Here is a 13,408-nt window from a genome sequence, read left to right as displayed (position 1 = left end):
GACTGGGCCCCAATTCTCCACCCATCTCCCAAAGTGTGCACTTGCACACTCCCATTAACAATGGTGAAAACCCCTTCCAGACAATGATTTCACCTATCCAATGCTTTTAAATCCATGAGAGGGAGTGTGCACAATGCACATGCACACTTTGGGAGAAGTGTGGAGAATTGGGATGCAGCCTAATAGTCCCAAAAATCTTCCTCTCGTCTCTTTTCCTTCAGTTCATGAACACTAATCTGGAGGAAGTAGAACACTGAAACTGAAAGCAGTTCGGTGAAAATCTATTCTGCCCTTTCATCTATCAGTGGTAATAATGAAGAAAAACAGTAGAGGAAAGGAATATTAGGATACAACCATATTATACGCCACCCAAAGAAGGCAGTTACTCATGTCCATACGACATTTTATGAGCTCAAATACCCATGAAATCTAAAACAGTATAGGATACTACAGTATACACTGCAAGACCAGATTTAATCATGTATTATGTGCTTATTGAGGGTGTTGCCCGCAGGTGGTGAAAATGAAACCAAAGGTAAATTCATAGAGGTTGTGGACATGGAATTCTATAAAACGTTATTATGTGGACTGTTTTACAGTATATTTGACCCCAAAGTGTTTTCTGTTTTTGCTAAATAAGTTAACAAAACTCTTGGTTCCAACTGTAGAATACAAAAAACATCTTACCCCAGGACACTATCCTAGGAAAAGAAAAAGGAGCACTCAGATGTCCGAAATACTCTGAGGTTTATTAGGGACAAACAGACAGGTATATATTTCGGAGTGTCAGACACCTTTTTAAGTAGAATAGCATATCTTGGCAAGTAGGCTACATATATATTTCAAGTCTAATAACCTGGAAGGTGATACTGTATGGTTACTTTGATGAACCTTGGTGCTATAGGCAGGTAGCCTAGTGGTAAGAGCGTTGGGCCAGTAACCGAAAGGTTGCTAGATCGGATCCCAGAGCTGACAAGGTAAAAATCTGTCATTCTGCCCCTGAACGAGGCAGTTAACTCACTGTTCCTAGGCCGTCATTGTAAATAAGAATTTGTTCTTAACTGACTTGCCTAGTTAAATAAAAGCTAAAAATAAATAAAATATAAAGCTCTATAATATCAATTATATAAAGTTTGAGGTGAGGGAGAAAGTATGGTGGAACAAGTATTGTTAGCATTGTTAAGTATCTTGCTAGCTGGACCGGAGTAGCTAGCCAGAGAAATGCTGAGCAACGTTAGCCAACTTAACTGATAAACTCAATTATTTGATGGTGTGAAAATTAGCTGGCTAATAAATTCAGACAGCTAATGTTAGCTCATCTTATGTTGTAATGTTAGCTAGCTAACGTTAGTAACCTAACCAATTCGCTATAGTATTAACTGGTAACGTTATACGACTCCTTGCCATTCCTCAAGTTATAACGCGTTACTGTTAGTTGCTTACTGGATTCTGGCAATCTGTGTGAAATGTTAACTAGCTAACCAACTAACTACTATCTGTGAACTGTTTTCCCTCTACATTATGTGGTTTATTTTCAGAATGAGAGAATTAGGTGAAAATGAGGCGTTGCTTGTTAAACAAGTGGATTCAGGGATCAAGTGTAACTGGAGCTGGGCCTGGCTTACGCTGGATGCCATTATAGAGGTGAAAGGAACACCACACACTTTCCCTCTGATTAAAAAAATGGTATACCAGGTGTACTCTCTGCCTGAAAGAGATCCATTATGCCAACAAAGGGTATCTTGCTCTGCTGGCTTATTGTAGAACAGATGTCCACAGGCAGAAAGTGTACAATGTAATAATGTGCAGTGTAGCCCAAATATATTGCTTTTGTTGTGTTGAATTTGACAGGGGGAATTATTAAAGTTTTTACTCGGTGAACGTTATTTTTGCACACATGTAGCCTTGTGCACTTGATCGGTGGCCACTATAATAGAACAAAAATAGAATGCCTGTTTGTTTGTTTCATTCTATTTCTACTTAAGATGTTTTTTTCCCATGTGCAATATTTAGATGTGTGTGGTCACAAGCGTTCTAATATAAAGGCTGTCATGGCTAACTGCAATATTAGTGTATTGTTTTTTCTCAAGAAGTGTCATTTGCAGTAAAGTTTAGGCAACAAATAACATTGGATTGCTTTCTTTACATTTTTTAGCTGCGAGTTAGGTTCACATTAACCACTTTTTATTTTACACAGAGCCTGATCATGTAGTTGTAGATCATATTCTTTGTTGTTTAATTAGTTAAAACCTGCATTTTCCCCCTAGCAGGGATTGTTTTGCATGTTTCAGTGTCACCTTTTTGGGCCCTTACCAGTTTCCATCCCTGAAACAATCAGATAACGACACAGTACAACAGTGATGTGCAGAACGGCATCTCGGCATGCACAGCTCGTCAGTCCTTGTCACGGATGGGTTATTGAAGCAGACGACTATATCGGGTTCCACTCTTATCTAAAAAAAGAAGAAGCGGCTCCACTGGACAATTGAGGAGTGGAAAAACATTGCCTGGTCTAACGTCTAGCGTCATGCTGATGGCAGAGTCAGGATTTGGCGTAAGCAGCAGGAGTCCATGGCCCCATCCTGCCAGGTGTCAACGGTACAGGCTGGTGGCGATGGTGTAATGGTGTGAGGAATGTTTTCCTGACAAACGTTAGGTCTCCTCTTAATAATTGAGCAACGTTTACATGCCCCAAATAATTCAAGGTGTTCTGGAGGCAAAGGTGAGTCCGGCCGATTACTAGATGGGTGTACCTAATAAACTAGCCACAGAGTATATCAGAACTAATTGCACACATAGATGTAGCCTAAAGACAAGATTAAATTGACAATAGTTTGATGGGTGACCATATTGTCAATAGTGAATTAAGAAATATGATGAACAGCACAGCATGTGTAATAGACAGACTTTTTCAAATCAACCTATAGAGCAGGGGTGTCAAACTCATTCCACGGAGGGCCTAGTGTCTGCAGGTTTTTGGTTTTTCCTTTCAATAAAGCCCTAGACAACCAGGTGTGGGGAGTTCCTAACTAATTAGTGATGTTAATTCATCAATCAAGTACAAGGGAGGAGCGAAAACCCGCAGACACTCGGCCCCCCGTGGAATGAGTTTGACACCTGTGCTATAGAGGTTCATGCAGGTCACACGTTTTGATTTACAATGAAGAAAAATATCAAATCAACATGTAAAGTGTTGGTCCCATGTTTCATTTGCTGAAATGGAAGATCCCAGAAATGTTCCGGACCTACCAAAAGCTTATTTCTCTCAAATGTTGTGCACAAATTTGTTTACATCCCTGTTAGTGAGCATTTCTCCTTTGCCAAGATAATCCATCCACCTGACAGGTGTGGCATATCAATACGCTGATTAAGCAGCATGATCATTACATAGGTGCACCTTGTGCTGGAGACAATAAAAGGCCACTAAAATGTGCAGTTTTGTCACACAACACAATGCCATAGATGTCTCAAGTTTTGAGAGAGTGTGCAATTGGAATGCTGACTGCAGGAATGTCCACCATGGCAGCTTAGACTGTTAGAATGTTGAAGTCAAAATGACAAACGGGATGGCGCGAGACCAGGCTTTTCTAGTGGGATAGTTCACCCCAATTTAAAAAATGACTCATGCTTCCTTACTTTGAGAGTAGTAATCCATAGTTTGTTAATTTAGCCACTGCCACCAACTTCTAACATCAGCCTTAATGACCAAAATGATGGGAGTAATGAGGCATCCGTTGTTACATTGTATGGCCAAGTATTGTTAAGAATGACCGTAACGTTTGATTTTTACAGCCCGTTGTTTACCAGGTAGTTCCTTTAGAAATTACCTAAAAATGGCAAAAAAAAAGGTAATTCCCTAATAACTGCACAGTAGTTACACTTTTCTGAGTATCCATTGAATATAGTTTCTTAGTTGGTGTCATGTAAATACCAGCAAAGTAGCTAAAAATGGACTACATAGAAACCATTTTATATGAATGGAGAACCTTGTCTATGTGGAATTTCTTCACGTTAATTGACACCGGCATTGGCACTTAATAGAGGGATCCAATAATAATGCGATAGCCTCAATACCAGGCTTATTCAGCTCTTATGTAGCTCTCAGAGACACATGTTTAGAAAAACTCTCTGTAAGATCATCTGCAGGACATTGTTAGCTCCATTCAGTCTCCTGTGTTTAACAAGGAACCGGTCCAGCTCAATTGTTCAGGCGACGCTGACATTACCACCTTTTTTTGTCTTGTTGGGTGTGTCCCTCATTCAAAAAGGCAGTGAATGTGTCAGAGACCTCAATTCCAAGCATACAGTTGTAGCCTAAAGCAAAAAGAGAGAAGAAGAAGAGGTGATTTGTTCTATATATCAAACAGCAGACACACAGGTTTTCACATGACGACTATAACATTGCCTTCAGAAAGTTTACACACCCTTTCACTTTTTCCACATTTTATTGTGTTACAAGGTGGGATAAAAAAACTTTTTTGTTATTTTTATCAACGATCTACACAAAATCCATTTGTAAAAAATGACATAATTATTCGACACCCTGAATCAATACATATTAGAATCACCTTTGGCAGCGATTACATCTTTTGGGGTAAGTCTCTGAGCTTTGCACACCGGGATTGTACAATATTTGCACATTCTTCTTTTAAAAATTCTTCAAGGTCTGTCAAGGGGATTGTTGATCATTACTAGACAGCTATTTTCAAGTCTTGCCATAGATTTTCAAGCCAATTTAAGTCAAAACTGTAACTAGGCCACTCAGGAACATTCAATGTCGTCTTGGTAAGCAACTCTAGTGTAGATTTGGCCTTGTGTTTCAGGTTATTGTCCTGCTGAAAAGTGAATTTGTTTCCCATTGTCTGTTGAAAAGCATACTGAACCAGGTTTTCCTCCTATATTCTGCCTGTGCTTAGCTCTCTTCCATTTCTTTTTATCAACAAAAAAAACCTCCCTAGTTCTTGCCGATGAAAAGCATACCCATAACATGATGCAGTCACCACCATGCTTGAAAATATGAAGAGTGGTACTCAGGGATGTGTTGGATTTGCCCCAAACATAATGCTTTGTATTCAGGACATAAAGTTAATTTCCAGGTAGAACCCTTTTTGGTTCCAGGTAGAACTATTTTGGAATACATGTAGAACCCTCTGTGGAAAGGGTTCTACATTGAACCAAAAAAGGTTCTACCTGGAACCAAAAGGGGTTCTTCAAAGGGTTCTCCTATGTGGACAGCCGAAGAACCCTTTTTGGTTCTAGATTGCACGTTTTTTTTAAAGATTGTACCAATAGGTACCTTTGTTTGCGAAGCATTTGAAAATCAACCTGGTCTTTGTGGTTGAATCTTTGTTTGAAATTCACAGCTCGACTGAGGGACCTTAAAGGTAATTGTATGTGTGGGGTATAGAGATGAGGTGGTCATTCTAAAATCATGTTAAACATTATTATTGCACTCAGTGAGTCCATGCAACTTATTATGTCACTTCTTAAGCATAATTTTACTCCTGAACTTATTTAGGCTTGTCATAACAAAGGGGTTGAATACTTATTGACTCAAGACAAGACATTTCAGCTTAATATTCTTTTTTAATTTGTAAAAATGTCTATTGACAAAATTCCGCTTTGACATTATGGGGTATATTGTGTAGGCCAGTGACACAAAATGTAAATTTAATCCATTTTAAATTCAGACTGTAACACAAAACTGTAACACAGACTGTGTGTTACACAGACTGTAACAAAACTTAGAAAAAAGTCAGTGTGAATACTTTCTGAAGGCACTGTAGGCTCCCATAAAAAGTGCCATCCATACTGTGAACCTAATCAAATCAAATTGTATTGGTTGCAAACACATATTTAGCAGATGTTATTGCATGAGTAGTGAAATGCTTGTGTTCCTAGCTCCAACCTTGGAGTAATATTTAACAATGCACACAAATCTTAAAGTAAAAGAATGTAATTTAGAAATATTAGTACGAGCAATGTCGGAGTCCGGAGCATAAATATGTCTATATATGTGATGGGATGCATAGACATTATGGGCAGTAAGAATATATATTCTGTATACAATCTGAAGAATACGTAGGCTAGAATAGTACAGTGCATTCGGAAAGTATTCAGACCTCTTCCTTTTTCCACATTTTGTTACATTACAGCCTTATTCTAAAATGGATACAATTATTTTATTTCCTCATCAATCTACACATAGTACCCCATAATGACAAAATGAAAACAGGTTTTTAGACATTTTTGCAAATGTAAACTCAGCAAAAAAAGAAACGTCCCTTTTTCAGGACCATGTCTTTAAAAAATAATTCGTAAAATTCCAAATAACTTCACAGATCTTCATTGTAAAGGGTTTAAACACTGTTTCCCATGCTTGTTCAATGAACCATAAACAATTAATGAACATGCACCTGTGGAACGGTCGTTAAGACACTAACAGCTTACAGACGGTAGGCAATTAAGGTCACAGTTATGAAAACTTAGGACACTAAAGAGGCCTTTATACTGACTCTGAAAAACGCCAAAAGAAAGGTGCACAGGGTCCCTGCTCATCTGCGTGAACATGCCTTAGGCATGCTGCAAGGAGGCATGAGGACTGCAGATGTGGCCAGGGCAATAAATTGCAATGTCCGTACTGTGAGACGCCTAAGACAGTGCTACAGAGAAACAGGATGGACAGCTGATCGCCCTCGCAGTGGCAGACCACGTGTAACAGCATCTGCACACGATTGGTACATCAGAACATCACACCTGCGGGACAGGTACAGGATGGCAACAACAACTGCCTGAGTTACACCAGGAACGCACAATCCCTCCATCTGTGCTCAGATTGTCCGCAATAGGCCGAGAGAGGCTGGACTGAAGGCTTGTAGGCTTGTTGTGAGGCAGGTCCTCACCAGACATCACCGGCAGCACAAACCCACCGTCGCTGGACCAGACAGGACTGGCAAAAAGTGCTCTTCACTGACGAGTCGTGGTTTTGTCTCACCAGGGGTGATGGTCGGATTCTCTGGTCTGATGAAACCAAAATTGTACTTGTTGGCCTGAATGCCAAGCGTCATGTCTGGAGGAAACCTGGCACCATCCCTAAGGTGAAGCATGGTAGTGGGTGCATCATGCTGTGGTGATATTTTTCAGCGACAGGGACTGGAAGACTAGCCAGGATTGAGGGAAAGATGAACGGAGAAAAGTACAGCGAGATCCTTGATGAAAACCTGCTCCAGAGCGCTCAAGACCTCAGACTGGGGCGAAGGTTCACCTTCGAACAGTACTACGACCTTAAGCACAACGCAGGAGTGGCTTCGGGATAAGTCTCTGAATGTCTTTGAGTGGCCCAGCCAGAGTCCGGACTTGAACCCGATCTAACATCTCTGGAGAGACCTGAAAATGGCTGTGCAGCGACGCTCCCCATCCAACCTGACAGAGCTTGAGAGGATCTGCAGAGAATAATGGGAGAAACTCCCCAAATACATGTGTGCCAAGCTTGTAATGTCATACCCAAGGAAACTTGAGGCTGTAATCGCTGCCAAAGGTGCTTCAACAAAGTACTAAGTAAAGGATCTGAATAGTTATGCAAATGTGATATTTCATTTAAAAAAAATGTTTTTCTACATTTGCAATAATGTCTTTAAACTTGTTTATACTTTGTCATTATGGGGTATTATTTAATCCCTTTTAGAATAAGGCTTTAAAGTAACAAAATGTGGAAAATAAGGGGTCTGAATACTTTCCGAAGGCACTATATATGTACAGCAATAGTTGAACAGGATGAGCCTTGACTAGAATACAGTATATACATATAAAATGGGTAAAACAGCATGTAAACATTATTAAAGTGACCAGAATTCCATTATTTAAGTGACCAGTGTTCCATGTCTGTGTACATAGGGCAGCAGCCTCTAAGGTGCAGGGTTGAGTAACCGGGTGGTAGCCGGCTAGTGACTGACTAAGTTCAGGGCAGGGTGCTGGGTGGAGGCCGGCTGGTGATGGCCATTTTAACAGTCTCGGTCCCAGCTTTGATGCACCTGTACTGACCTCGCCTTCTGGATGATAGTGGTGTGAACAAACAGAGGTCGGGTGGCTGAGGTCCTTGATGATCTTCTTGGCCTTCCTGTGACATCGGGTGCTGTAGATGTCCTGGAGTGCAGGCAGTTGGTCCCTGGTGATGCATTGGGCAGACCGCACCACCCTCTGGAGAGCCCTGCGGTTGCGGGCGATACAGTTGCTGTACCAGGCAGGGATACAGCCCGACAAGATTCTCTCAATGGTGCATCTGTAAAAGTTTGTGAGGGTCTTAGAGGCCAAGAAGAATTTCTTCAGCCTCCTGAGGTTGAAGCATTTCAGATTATCAGTGATGTGTATGCCAAGGAACTTTAAGATTTTCAAATTCTCCACTGCGGCCCCGTCGATGTGGATGGGGGCGTGTTCCCTCTGCTGTCTCCTGAAGTACACGATCAGCTCCTTCGTTTTGTTGACGTTAAGGAAGAGGTTATTTTCCTGGCACCACTCCGCCCCCATTCACCGCCTCCAACCAGGTGGCAGGTTTTCATCAACATATAGTGGAACTGTCAATAAGGTTAGGCAACTCATGTAGAGGAGGTCTCCTGGACATTTCTACCACTGTGGATCTCCAGAGGGAGGATTCTGTGAATTTGTTGTCTTATGGCCGCTGTCTTAATGATTTCATCACAAGTTGGTTCACAATAGGGACATTTAGCAAAACACAGGCCACTTTAGATGAGGTGTTGCCATTTTCACTGCAGAATTGTTAACTTTTCGGTGGCGCAGACTAGTCAGACACTTCGGGAGGGTGGTCACGTGTGCTAGCAAAGCAGAAGTGCTGAGTCCGAGCCTCGGTGTGAGCCAAATCAGCAAGAAGCGTGACGTACGTTACACACAGACCAGAAGCATGCAACTCAAAGACTGAACAACTTGTGAATTGATGACAATTTTCACAAGGCAAAGATGATACTATGAATACCTTCTTTGTGATGCATTATAAGCAAATGTATAATGCCTTATGGGCTTTACATAATCTACTATAATGCATTACATAGGTATAACTACATTCATAAAACATTATGAGCAGGCGAAGTGTTTAATATAGGGCTTTCTAACGCTCAATGTAGCCACAGCCTTGTTCATAATGCACTATAAATGTAGTCAGATGTTTATGAGAAGTTTATTTATTTAACTTTTATTTTTTAAATTATTTTTTATTTTTTCACCTTTATTTAACCAGGTAAGCTAGTTGAGAACAAGTTCTCATTTACAACTGCGACCTGGCCAAGATAAAGCAAAGCAGTGCGACACAAACAACAGCACAGAGTTACACATGGAATAAACAAGCGTACAGTCAATAACACAATAGAAAAAAAAGAATGTTTATATACAGTGTGTGCAAATGGCGTGAGGAGGTAAGGCAATAAATAGGCCATAGTAGCAAAGTAATTACAATTTAGCAGATTAACACTGGAGTGATAGATGAGCAGATGATGATGAGCAGATGATGATGTGCAAGTAGTGAAACTGGTGTGCAAAAAAGCAGAAAAGTAAATAAAAACAATATGGGGATGAGGTAGGTAGATTGGGTGGGCTATTTACAGATGGACTATGTACAGCTGCAGCGATCGGTTAGCTGCTCAGATAGGTGATATTTAAAGTTAGTGAGGGAAATGTAAGTCTCGAGCTTCAGCGATTTTTGCAATTAGTTCCAGTCACTGGCAGCAGAGAACTGTAAGGAAAGGCGGCCAAAGGAGGTGTTGGCTTTGGGGATGACCAGTGAGATATACCTGCTGGAGCGCGTGCTACGGGTGGGTGTTGTTATCGTGGCCAGTGAGCTGAGATAAGGCGGAGCTTTACCAAGCATAGCCTTATAGATGACCTGGAGCCAGTGGGTCTGGCGACGAATATGTAGCGAGGGCCAGCCGACTAGAACATACAGGTCGCAGTGGTGGGTGGTATAAGGGGCTTTGGTGACAAAACGGATGGCACTGTGATAGACTGCATCCAGTTTGCTGAGTAGAGTGTTGGAAGCTATTTTGTAGATGACATCGCCGAAGTCGAGAATCGGTAGGATAGTCAGTTTTACTAGGGTAAGTTTGGCGGCATGAGTGAAGGAGGCTTTGTTGCGAAATAGAAAGTCGATTCTGGATTTGATTTTGGATTGGAGATGTTTGATATGAGTCTGCAAGGAGAGTTTACAGTCTAGCCAGACACCTAGGTATTTGTAGTTGTCCACGTATTCTAGGTCAGAACCGTCCAGAGTAGTGATGCTAGTCGGGCGGGCGGGTGCGGGCAGCGAACGGTTGAAAAGCATGCATTTGGTTTTACTTGCGTTTAAGAGCAGTTGGAGGTTACGGAAGGAGTGTTGTATGGCATTGAAGCTCGTTTGGAGGTCAGTTAACACAGTGTCCAAAGAAGGGCCAGATGTATACAGAATGGTGTCGTCTGCGTAGAGGTGGATCAGGGAATCACCCGCGGCAAGAGCGACATTGTTGATATATACAGAGAAAAGAGTCAGCCCGAGAATTGAACCCTGTGGCACCCCCATAGAGACTGCCAGAGGTCCGGACAACAGGCCCTCCGATTTGACACACAGAAATCTGTCTGCGAAGTAGTTGGTGAACCAGGCGAGGCAGTCATTTGAGAAACCAAGGCTGTTGAGTCTGCCGATAAGAATGTGGTGATTGACAGAGTCGAAAGCCTTGGCCAGGTCGATGAATACGGCTACACAGTATTGTCTCTTATCGATGGCGGTTATGATGTCTTTTTGGACCTTGAGCGTGGCTAAGGTGCACCCATGACCAGCTCGGAAACCAGATTGCATAGTGGAGAAGGTACGGTGGGATTCGAAATGGCCGGTGATCTGTTTGTTAACTTGGCTTTCGAAGACCTTAGAAAGGCAAGGCATATTGCGTTATAGCGCTGATGTTGTGAATAATGCATTATGCATAGCTCATATTGCGTTATAAATGCTCCTATAGGCTTAGTGTTTCGACTCATGCATGCTACTGTACAGTATTTCACATTTGAATTTGGGGGATGACAAACTCTTTTAACCAGCCCATGTCTTCATCATCACAATAAATCACGTCTCAATGTACACTACCGGTCAAAAGTGTTAGAACACCTACTTACTCATTGGGTTTTTCTTTATTTTTACTATTTTCTACATTGTAGAATAAAAGTAAAGACATCAAAACTATGAAAATAACACATATGGAATCATGTAGTAATCAAAAAAGTGTTAAACAAATCAAAATATATTTTATATTCTTCAAGTAGCTATCCTTTGCCTTGATGACAGCTATGCACACTCTTGGCATTCTCTCAACCAGCTTCACACGGAATGCTTTTCCAACAGTCTTGAAGGAGTTCCCACATATACTGAGCACTTGTCAGCTGCTTTTTCTTCACTCTGCGGTCCAACTCATCCCAAACCATCTCATTTTGAGATGGTTGGGGGAATGTGGAGGCCAGGTCATCTGATGCAGCACTCCAACACTCTCCTTCTTGGTAAAATATCCCTTACACGGCCTGGAGGTGTATTGGGTCATTGTCCTGTTAAAAAACAAATGACCTCCCGGGTGGCGCAGTGGTCTAGGGCACTGCATCGCAGCGCTAGCTGTGCCACCAGAGTCTCTGGGTTCGCGCTCTGTCGCAGCCGGCCGCGACCGGGGGGTCCGTGGGGCGACGCACAATTGGCCTAGCGTCGTCCGGGTTAGGGAGGGTTTGGCCGGTAGGGATATCCTTGTCTCATCGCGCTCCAGCGACTCCTGTGGCGGGCCGGGCGCAGTGCGCGCTAACCAAGGGGGGCGGGTGCACGGTGTTTCCTCCGACACATTGGTGCGGCTGGCTTCCGGGTTGGAGGCGCGCTGTGTTAAGAAGCAGTGCGGCTTGGTTGGGTTGTGCTTCGGAGGACGCATGACTTTCGACCTTCGTCTCTCCCGAGCCCGTACGGGAGTTGTAGCGATGAGACAAGATAGTAATTACTAGCAATTGGATACCACGAAAATTGGGGAGAAAAAGGGGTAAAATTTATTTAAAAAAAACTTAAAAAACAAAAAACAAAAAATGATAGTCCCACTAAGCCCGAACCATATGGGATGGTATATCGCTGCAGAATGCTGTGTGTGTGCCTTGATTTCTAAATAAATCACAGACAGTGTCACCAGCAAAGCACCCCCACACCATAACACCTCCTCCTCAATGCTTTACGGTGGGAAATATACATGCGGAGATCATCTGTTCACCCACACAGTGTCTCACAAAGACACGGCGGTTGGAACCAAAAATCTCCAATTTGGACTCCAGACCAAAGGACAGATTTCCACCAGTCTAATGTCCTTTGCTCATGTTTCTTAGCCCAAGCAAGTCTCTTCTTATTATTGGTGTCCTTTAGTAGTGGTTTCTTTGCAGCAATTCAACCATGAATGCCTGATTCACACAGTCTCCACTGAACAGTTGATGTTCAGATGTGTCTGTTACTTGAACTCTGAAGTATTTATTTGGGCGGCAATTTCTGAGGCTGGTAACTCTAATGAACTTATCCTCTCCAGCAGAGGTAACTCTGGGTCTTCCATTCCTGTGGCGGTCCTCATGAGAGCCAGTTTCATCAAAGCGCTTGATGGTTTTTGCGACTGCACTTGAAGAAACTTTAAAAGTTCTTGAAATTTTCCATATTAACTGACCATGTCTTAAAGTAATGATGGACTGTTGGTTTTCATTGCTAATTTGAGCTGTTCTTGCCATAATATGGACTTGGTCTTTTACCAAACAGGGGTATCTTCTGTATACCACCCCTACCTTGTCACAACACAACTGATTGGCTCGAATGCATTAAGAAGGAAAGAAATTCTTCAAATTAAGTTTTAATTCCAGGTGACTACCTCATGAAGCTGGTTGAGAGATTGCCAAGAGTGTGCAAAGCTGTCATCAAGACAAAGGGTGGCTATTTGAAGAATCTCAATGTAGAAAATAGTACAAATAAAGAAAAACCCTTGAATGAGTGTGTGTTCTAAAACTTTAGACCGGTGGTGTAGAGCTGGAGAACATAGAGACTTCCACTAAATATAAAAGGTTATTGTGTTCCAGAGATGTGTCAGATGATCCTGAAGACAAAGCAGTCACCAGTGGTGTTTAAGCTTCTCGCATTGCTCTCTTGGCATTCCCTTTTCTTCTCCCAGCCACCTGTTTTTTGTCGGTTGCCCTCTTTCACACCCATTCACTGCAAAGGAGGCCAGTATAAATAGCTGTGATTCATGAAGGGAGAAAGAGAATAAGAAAGCGAGACTGAAAGAGAGGAGAGGGAAGATACATCACACAAGGTAATTTCACATCTTCTCAATTATGATTGTTAACAATGCAACAGGGAGGAATGGGAAGGGAAATTAGGGCGCCA

Source organism: Salvelinus namaycush, chromosome 12 (genome assembly GCF_016432855.1).
Source record: "Salvelinus namaycush isolate Seneca chromosome 12, SaNama_1.0, whole genome shotgun sequence".
Classification (NCBI taxonomy): Eukaryota; Metazoa; Chordata; class Actinopteri; order Salmoniformes; family Salmonidae; genus Salvelinus; species Salvelinus namaycush.
Note: the sequence above shows the minus strand (reverse complement) of the source record.